This window comes from Mus caroli, unplaced genomic scaffold (genome assembly GCF_978045245.1).
Source record: "Mus caroli unplaced genomic scaffold, Mus_caroli_1 scaffold_11, whole genome shotgun sequence".
Classification (NCBI taxonomy): domain Eukaryota; kingdom Metazoa; phylum Chordata; class Mammalia; order Rodentia; family Muridae; genus Mus; species Mus caroli.
The window spans coordinates 60816216-60824677 of NW_028227266.1; the positions used below are offsets into that span (position 1 = coordinate 60816216).

Here is an 8462-nt window from a genome sequence, read left to right on the forward strand (position 1 = left end):
AAAAGTCCTAGTAAGTTGATAGCTGGCTCTAAGAACCTTGACTGCAGAAGGGGAGTGACTCACATTCCTGAGTGGCAGCAGGGTCAGTGACAGGCACCTTAGTTTGTGTTTCTATCTAACTCACTCCTGGTATAATCTCAGCAAAAGCTCTGTTAACTCTGAACATTGTGAAGAGAAAAGACTGAACCTAAGATTGTCCAATTAAAGCAAGCTGTGTTTTGGGGTGCACCCATGACTGGTCAGCTGACAATCGCACCCTAAATCGGGGTTTGTGAAAACAGCTCCTGCCAGTCTCTTGAGATTCCCCCTTACCACTACCCTCCCTTTTTGTTCTTTGAGACAGGGTTTCTCTGTGTAGCCCTAGCTGTCCTGGAACTCTGTAGACTAGGCTGGCCTTGAACCCACAGAGATCTGCCTGCCTCTGTATCCTGAGTGCTAGGATCAAACATGTGTGCCACCACAGCCAGGCTTGAGGTTCTTTTTATAGGAGAGATAAGATGTTCACATGGGCAAGAGAGTTGGCTGTTATACTTTGCTTAAAAAAAAAAATACAATGAGAAGAAGGAACAAGGGTCAGGATGTATATCATGTGAATGGGGTTGCAAGGTTACTGTAGGTTGGAAAACATGGTTTGCAGTTTACATTAGAACTAAGAGACAGGAACTTATTCTTAATGACAAATAGAAAACTTAACTTGCAAGAATTTACCATGGGACAAACAGGAACTTGAACTATTGCAAGGACTTAACACAGGAATGCAAACAGAAATCTTATGCTGCATGGGACAAAAAGAAACTTATTCTTAACGGACAGTCTTAACTGCAATCAAAACCCTTAACCTGCAAGGTCTATCTTTTCTGCCTTGGCCTCTCAGTGACATGCAAGGCGCATTGGTTCTGTTTTGGCCTCACACCGATCTCCTCATCTTCCACACTGGCACTGGACCCCAGGGCACCGTGCACACCAAGTCAGTGATCTACTCCCAAGCTGTCTCCTCAGCCCCCTTTCCACTTTTTATTTGGAGATGGGGTCTCACTTAGTCTCTCAGGCTGGTCTTGAACTCATTCTGTAGCTCAGATTGAACTTAAGGGTTCTCCCGACGTGCCCCCTGAATGCTAGGATTGTGGGTATACAACACCACCCCATCTGGTTCCTGTTTATCCTTTGCCATGGACACAGGTTGTTTCCAGTGTGTGTTAATCTTGGCCAGCCTGAAAGTCCCCGGAAGACAGGCCATTACTTCGCTACCACATGTCCTACCTGCCCAGCGCTTTGAGAAGACCTCAGTAAACAAGTAACCCTGACTTAGTGGGCTTGCCTAATCTTGAGTTCCATCTGCTGCCATCTTGAAAACGGGTTACTGTTTGGATGATGCTACTAGGATTCACCCATGGGTTTTTGGCTGGCATCTATCTGACCCCATAGCAACAGAAGCAGAAGACCACCCTCAACCTGCTTGGGCTCTGTGTTTGTTCCTGTTCGATTGCTGTGGGGAGACACGGTGACCAAGGTAACTTTTAAAAGGGAGCATTTCATTGAGGGACACAGCTTCAGAGGGTTAGTCCATGACCATCACAGCCAGGAACATGGTAGCAGGCAGACAAGCCTAGCACTGGAGCAGTAACTGAGATTTCACATCTCACCTATACGTTCATTGCAAGGAGAGAGAGAGAGAGAGAGAGAGAGAGAGAGAGAGAGAGAGAGAGAGAGAGAGAGAGAGAGAGAGACTGGGCCTGGTGTGGGCTTTTGTGTCACCCAGTGACACATCTTCTCCAACCAGGCCACACCTCCTAATCACTCTCAAACAGTTCTACTAACTGAGGACCATACATTCGAACGTATGAGCCTGTGGAAAGCATTAGCATTCAAACCACCGTGGGCCCATCTCTTTTCTCCCCTGCAAACCTAACCCAGATAGAGTCTGGTTGACCCCAGGTGATAAATGGTGTTCTAATTAACTAATCATGGAAACTCTAGTGCAGCCAAAGATCCATTCTCCCCAGGGACAGAAAGCCATGGGGGATCTGAAGGGGACAGGAAGGAACCATAAGGCTTTGCCACCTCCTTTTGCAGCTTCCTGTCTTGGCCAGGAGCTCCAGCATCTGTAGCCATCCTATGACCAGGAGGCAGCCTCCTGGGGCACTGCGCACAAGACAAAGCTTCCCCTGGCCTAGGCCACCTTCCTGTCTTCTGGGAGTCATCTCTGTAGTCCTCACCGCGTCTTGAACAGTCTCTGGTATGTTGCCACCACTCAACAGTCCTTTGCAGAAGGAGTAATTGTCTATATTCCTTAGGCCACATTTAGTTGGGAGTCCAGTTGCTTACAAATAATCTTGTTCTTCACAGTGTTTGTGGGGCCTGTGTGGCATGGCAAGACCTTGTCACTCAAAAGCAAAGAGAAACCAAAACTAACCCCCTCTTACAAAAAGACTTGGTAGCTACCACCAGCAAGTGAAGGCATGGCAGTGGGCATGTTCCTACCTGTCACATCCCCCTTCTGGAAAATACACAAAGCCAAGTAGTATCCAGACCCATCCAGGTCCCAGCCGGATCCCAGCTGGTGACATAAATACCCTCAGCAATGCATGACCAGCTCATGCTCCCAAAGGAATAAGACATAGTCTATTCTGAGCCAAATATGAGTGACCATGGGCAGGGAGCACGATTCAGGTTGCCAGGGTAACATGCTCCAGTGTGGAAAGATTATATGGTTTTATAGTTACAGGACAACAGACACTCATGTGTCAGAACATTTACCTGCTAACTGATGGGGACGTCACCTAGGTGGGTTAGAGCAAAGCAAAGAAACATCTGCCATTGGGTTTGGATGCGATGTTGTGACATTCTTAGTTTTTAGGTTGGTGGAAGGTGGTGGTCTGCTTGGTGAATGTAGTTCAAAAGTCTTCAATGGTCACAAAGATGTTAGTCATAAATAGAGGTCAGAGGTGAATGCCTATTATGGAGACTGAAGATAATTTTGGCTCTCAATCTGCAACATTCTAACTCTCCACAATCAGGAAGTGCAGATCTGTCCGTTTGTAGAATCCTCAATACAGATGTGGCTTCTCTCCTCCCGACACCCATCCCTAGGGAATTTTAGTTCACCAGCCCTTGCTTGAAAAGCTTTCAGTGGGTTTTTACAGACTAGAGTTAAACTCAGAACACCTCAGCTTGACCGTAAGCCCTACCACCACACTTACATTTCTTCTCTTAGGGTCTCTTGGCTTGGCCTTAGCCACCCCCAAAATAGCTCTAACCTGCACATACAGGCTTATGGGACTCCGCCCATGCCAGGGCCTATGCTCATACATAGAGCCCCATCAGGCCCCTTGCCGTTCCCAAGCTGATAACAATCCACTCCTCTAAGAACATAATCAGGGGACAGCTGGCCCTGTCCTGCCCTGCCCTGCTCTTGACCTTGATGACGGCTCCCTTTGCATGAGGCACTGTCCTGGCATCAGTGTCACGGGCTGGCGTTGTGTTGTGATGCTGACAGACACAGGAGCCTATACATTCCTCTCTCACCATGGTCCTAAGGCGGTGATTTACTGTGGTCCTCATTGTCTGGACTAACACTCGGCTGCGTGAATGGTTCTCTAATGGAGAGTGTGAGGGCTTCGGATGATGTCATAGGAATTCGTGGGGGGAAGGGGAGAAGAGTTGGGTTAGGGGACCGAGACTGTGAGAAGCCTGTTTCCTGCCCCTGACGCTGTAGCATCTTCCCTTGGAGTCACAACCTGCTCCACACCCTAGAGCTGAGATTTCCCCTGAGGCATTCATTGCTCTGTGCTCCTCTTCAGGAGGAGAGGGGCAGAGCCCAAAGAGCACAGGCTGAGAAGCTAGGCTCACATTTGATAAACAGACAGGAAATTTCCACAGCAATCAGGAGAGAAAAGAGCATGTATTGCCCCTGGAATTCACAATGCAGGCTGCAGGCTGGAGGGGGTGCCTGCTGCTCTGCCTTACACAGCTGGATTAGGAAAGACATCGGGGATCACTGTCTGGTCCTGGTATACTCCACACCCATGGAGGCTGCCTTTGCTGTCTCCCCAGAGTCAGGGGTATTAATGAGACCCCCCCAAACTCGGCTGGGTTACCATGGGTCTGAGGAAGGAGACATGCAAGATTTGAGATCCATTCGGATCTCCCAGCTGAAGAGTCCTGGAGTAGGAAAATTCCTGAATCACCATTCACTGAGTTACTATCAGTCAAGTTCAGAGCAGATAGGATCTGGAAGGATGATTGACAGCTACTGAGCACACAGGGCTCAGATGTGCTCACTCAAAGTGTTCACTCCCACATTAAGACCTTTATCCACCCAGCAATCAAAAGAGAACTCTGAAGCATGGGTCTGTCTACCATGCCTGAGGACCTGGGTTTGATCCCCAGCACTACATAAAACCAGGTAGAGTGGAGCCTGTCTGTAGTCAGGAGGTGGACAGGGAGGGGTCAGGACATTCGGGTCATCCTCAACTCCATATTGAGTTTGAGACCAGGCTGGCCCCTATCTCAGAAAAACCAAAATAAATAAACAAATACATTAATATATAAATAAACTACTACAAATATTCTCCACCCTTCCTTGATTTTTCAGGCAAAGTGTTGCTATGTAGCCCAGGCTGGCCTGAAACTCAAAAGCCTCCTGATCCTGGCTCCCAAGTTCTAATGATTGATAGGTACATGCCACCATAGCCTACACACCCACAGCATTTTCCCAGTTTGCCACATTCACTCCCTCTGTTTTCTTTTGTCAGAGCATTGGCTTCCTGGAGGAGCACTGTGTATTTGTATCTCTTGGCTTTTGTCTACTAACGCTATAGGCTCTGGAACAATAAAGAAGACAGTATGTAATAAAGAAGATGGTGATTATGGTGACGATGGTGGTGGTGGTGGTGGTGGTAATCATGATGAAGAAGACAACAGAGTGTACTGGAACTCATCCTGTGCTGACAAGTTTCATGTCAGTTTGACACGAGCTAGAGTCATTTGAGAAGAGGCAATTGAGAAATTGAGAAAATGCTTGCATTCTATTGGCCTGTGGGGCATTTTTTTTGATTGATAGTTGTTGTGGGAGGGCCCAGCCCATTGTGGGTGGTGCCACCTCTGGGCTAATGGTTCTAGGTATATATGCTGAGCAAGAAACAAGCCACTAAGCATCACTCCTCTGTGGCCTCTATATCAGTTCTTGCCTCCAGGTTCTTGCCTTGAGTTCCTGCCCTGACATCCCTGGGATGGACTACAAGCTGTAGGGTGACATAAACACTTTCCCCCCTGGTTGTGTTGATCTTGGTGTTTTGCCACTGCAGCAGAGACCCCGGCTAAGATGCACTCCCTACCAAGTGTTGCTGTGCCATTGTGTGATGCTTTTGTCATTTATTTCCTTCCTGAGTTGAGCCACTGTGATGTCCGATATTTTACAGATGAGGAGCCTCAGAGCAGGGATCTGGATTTTTCTGTCCGCTGTTGAACTCCAGCAGAAAGACTCATCTATTTACAAAACACCAGAGGGCCACCAAAAAAGAGGGGAAAGGGACAGCGGCTCTGCCCTCTTCCCATGCCTCCTTCCTAGGGCGCTTATATTGCATTAGTCTCTGTGAAGAATTTGTGTGTACAAATTAAGAGAAACCTGTTCCTGTCCCCAAGGAGATTAAAATCACAACTTAACATGCAGCAATAACCTAGACATCAAAATTATGATAAAGTAAGGTTTAAAGTATGAAATGAAAATATAAGGAGGGAAAACCTCATGTGCTCTCCCAGTCTTCCATTCATCCATCCAGGATGCACTCGCGGCGCAGCGCCCGAGGCTGAGATGCAGCCAGTGTTAGGGCTCCACCTGGGAAGATGGGGTCATGCTTACCTCCCACCCTTGGTGTGGCAAAGGGGTGCAGGTTCCAGACTGAGCGCCTCCTGACCTCATTTCTCTCTTGTTTTGAGTCTGGCCCCAAGTAGGACTCAAAAGGAGTCTAACCTTTGCAAAGTTCGGAGTGTCCTCTCTGACCTCTGGGCTAAACAACCCCTTTTTTGTGTGTCTACACCGTCTCCTTCCTCTGTGGTGACTAGCAGGTAGCCCCAGGCTCCTGGCCTACTTGCTCATGCAATGGCTGTCGGCTGACACCATAGATCGCTTGCCCCGGCGCTCTGCTGTGTGATTGATGGGGTCGCTCTTGTTCGCGGTCCCAGAGAGCACCTCTGAATAATAACTTGGCAAAATCGTTCTCTTTTTCCGCTTCCCTATTTCTGACTCATTTGCTCTTTGTAAGTCATCCATCTCTTTTGAGTTAAAAGGAGGAGGGAGAAACACGAGGAGGAGGAGGAGGAGGAGGAGGAGGAGGAGGAGGAGGAGGAGGAGGTTGTAGCTGAGGAGGAGCAGGGACCCTGTGTAACACCTCCTCATATTCCAGAGAGGACATTAGAGTAGTTGTCACCAGCATTTCCAGTCTGGGGACACTAAGGTGGAGTGAACCTCTGCAAGCAGGTTGGATTTGCAAATGGAACCAGACCTCTTGCTCTGGAACCAACGTGACCGTGGGTGGTAGAGGTGTGGGGGAGGTGGAGGTGCGGTCTTTCTGGGGTGCCTGAAATTGCATCTTAAAGGGCAGCTGCCTACTCCTGTCGTGTCATACTGTCCTGTGTGCAGCAAGGATAGTGGCATCGGTTGTTCTGGAATGGAGCGTCAGAGAAGGTCAGAGGTGACCTCCACCCAGTCATGCCAGCTCCCTACATGGAAGACAGAGACAAGAACACCCGCCCTCCTGGAGTTCACATAATATCACATGTGTTAGTCGGGGTTCTTTACGAGGGGATCTGAGACAGAATACGTGTCGTAAGGGAGACTGGGTGCACTGACTTCCATGATATGGACAGAGTAGCTCAGCGCTAGCTGCCCACACACTGGAGAGGTTGAGAACTCAGAAATTCCTCAATCCACGATGCTGGATGCCTTAGCAGTCCCAGTCTGGTGTTGAAGGCCTGGAGCACTCCTGGAGAGACTCCGGGCTTCAGCCCATATTGGAAGGCTGAAGAAACTTCTCAAAGCAATGGGATAGACACACTCACCAGCAAGGAGTGAAGATAGGCAGGCAGACAGCAGCATATTTGCCTTGAACGTCTATCTGCTCTGGGAATCTTCACCCATCCTAGAAACACCTCCATAGATGCACACAGAGGCGTGTCTCTTAGGTAATTCCAGATCCAATCAACTAGACAATCAGAATTAGCCTTTACGCCGCGCTGAGCCTCCTGCAAGTCCAGAAGGGAACTATAGGTATGCAGCTTTGAGGAGTCCTCACTGGCGCTTGGGTGGGCTTCTCTATGCTGCAGCTGCTTTTGAGTCACTGTGCTCCCACGAGTAACCCCACGAGTAACCCCACAGACTCCCTGGTCCACTGAGTCATATCCCGGTGGGAGAGTGTCTTTGGTCTGTTCGTGGTGCTCTCTCTGGGCTGTCTAGACATTGTTCACCTCTCCCCAGGAGTCACCCAGGAGTGGAGGTGACTGTGTGTCACTGGAGGGAGGAAAAGCCATTCATTTCCCTTGAATGGCCTTTGAGGGTGTTTAGAAAAATTTATCTGTGTGTTAAAACTCAGATCTAGGCAAATTTGGATTTTATTTATTTATTTATTTATTTATTTATTTATTTATTTTGCAGCTTTTTCTTTTGCTAAGCTGGATGGTGAGAGTTGGACTTGGAAGCTTCCCCTGAGAGACAGGACTCCATCCCACTACCCCCTGATGTGGAGCTTGCCCCTTCCTCCTTATGGAATGGATTCCATCATAAAATAAACACCTTGTTGAAATTAACCTTATTTTTAAAGGAGAGCAAGATCACTATAAAGATGGGCCATAAAAAGACTGGCGATGTACTTGTTTGGCACAGACCATGCCCCAGGTGTCTGGACTCCCGTTTGGGTTTATGCTAAGCTTGGTCCCTATGTCCACAACTTTATCTTTACACCCGCTAATTATCTATGCAGGCTTTTCAGGCCAGCCTCAGACTTCCATGAGGCTGTTTCTCATTTTAATACTTAGATCACTTAGGCCTGGGGCTAAAGATAATGAATAATGCCCATGTCTGGGCATTGGTGTTCCCCCTATACTCTGGGTGGCCCATCCCTTGGCCATTACCTGAAATACACTCACTTGAGCACTTGAGATCCCCCACCTCTGTGTGTAGCATGTGCAGCTATGTGTGGCCGAGTGAGTCCATGTGCGAATGTCACTTTCTCTGTCACTCTCCTCCTTATGTTTGGTGTCAGGGCCCCTCACTGAATCTGGAGATAGTTCAGGTTGTTAGTCAATAACCTCCTGGGATCCCCAGTGCAGTGGGGGGACAGGTGCACCCCACCATACACAGCTATTTTTCCTCAGGTACTCATGGTTGTACAGCAGTGGCGTTACCTATTGAGCTATCTCCCCCCATCCAGTATTGGAGATCTCACGTGACATTACCATCTCTACAT

General features: G+C 48.4%; 1 long non-coding RNA gene across 1 annotated transcript; it reads left to right on the forward strand.

Moving 5' to 3' along the window:
- The first annotated feature begins 388 nt into the window (after positions 1–388).
- On the forward strand, positions 389–7780 carry LOC147002050 (uncharacterized). Its single transcript, XR_015044539.1, has 3 exons — positions 389–1510; positions 2074–2236; positions 7652–7780. It is a non-coding gene; the product is annotated as an uncharacterized LOC147002050 (long non-coding RNA).
- Positions 7781–8462: the final 682 nt, after the last annotated feature.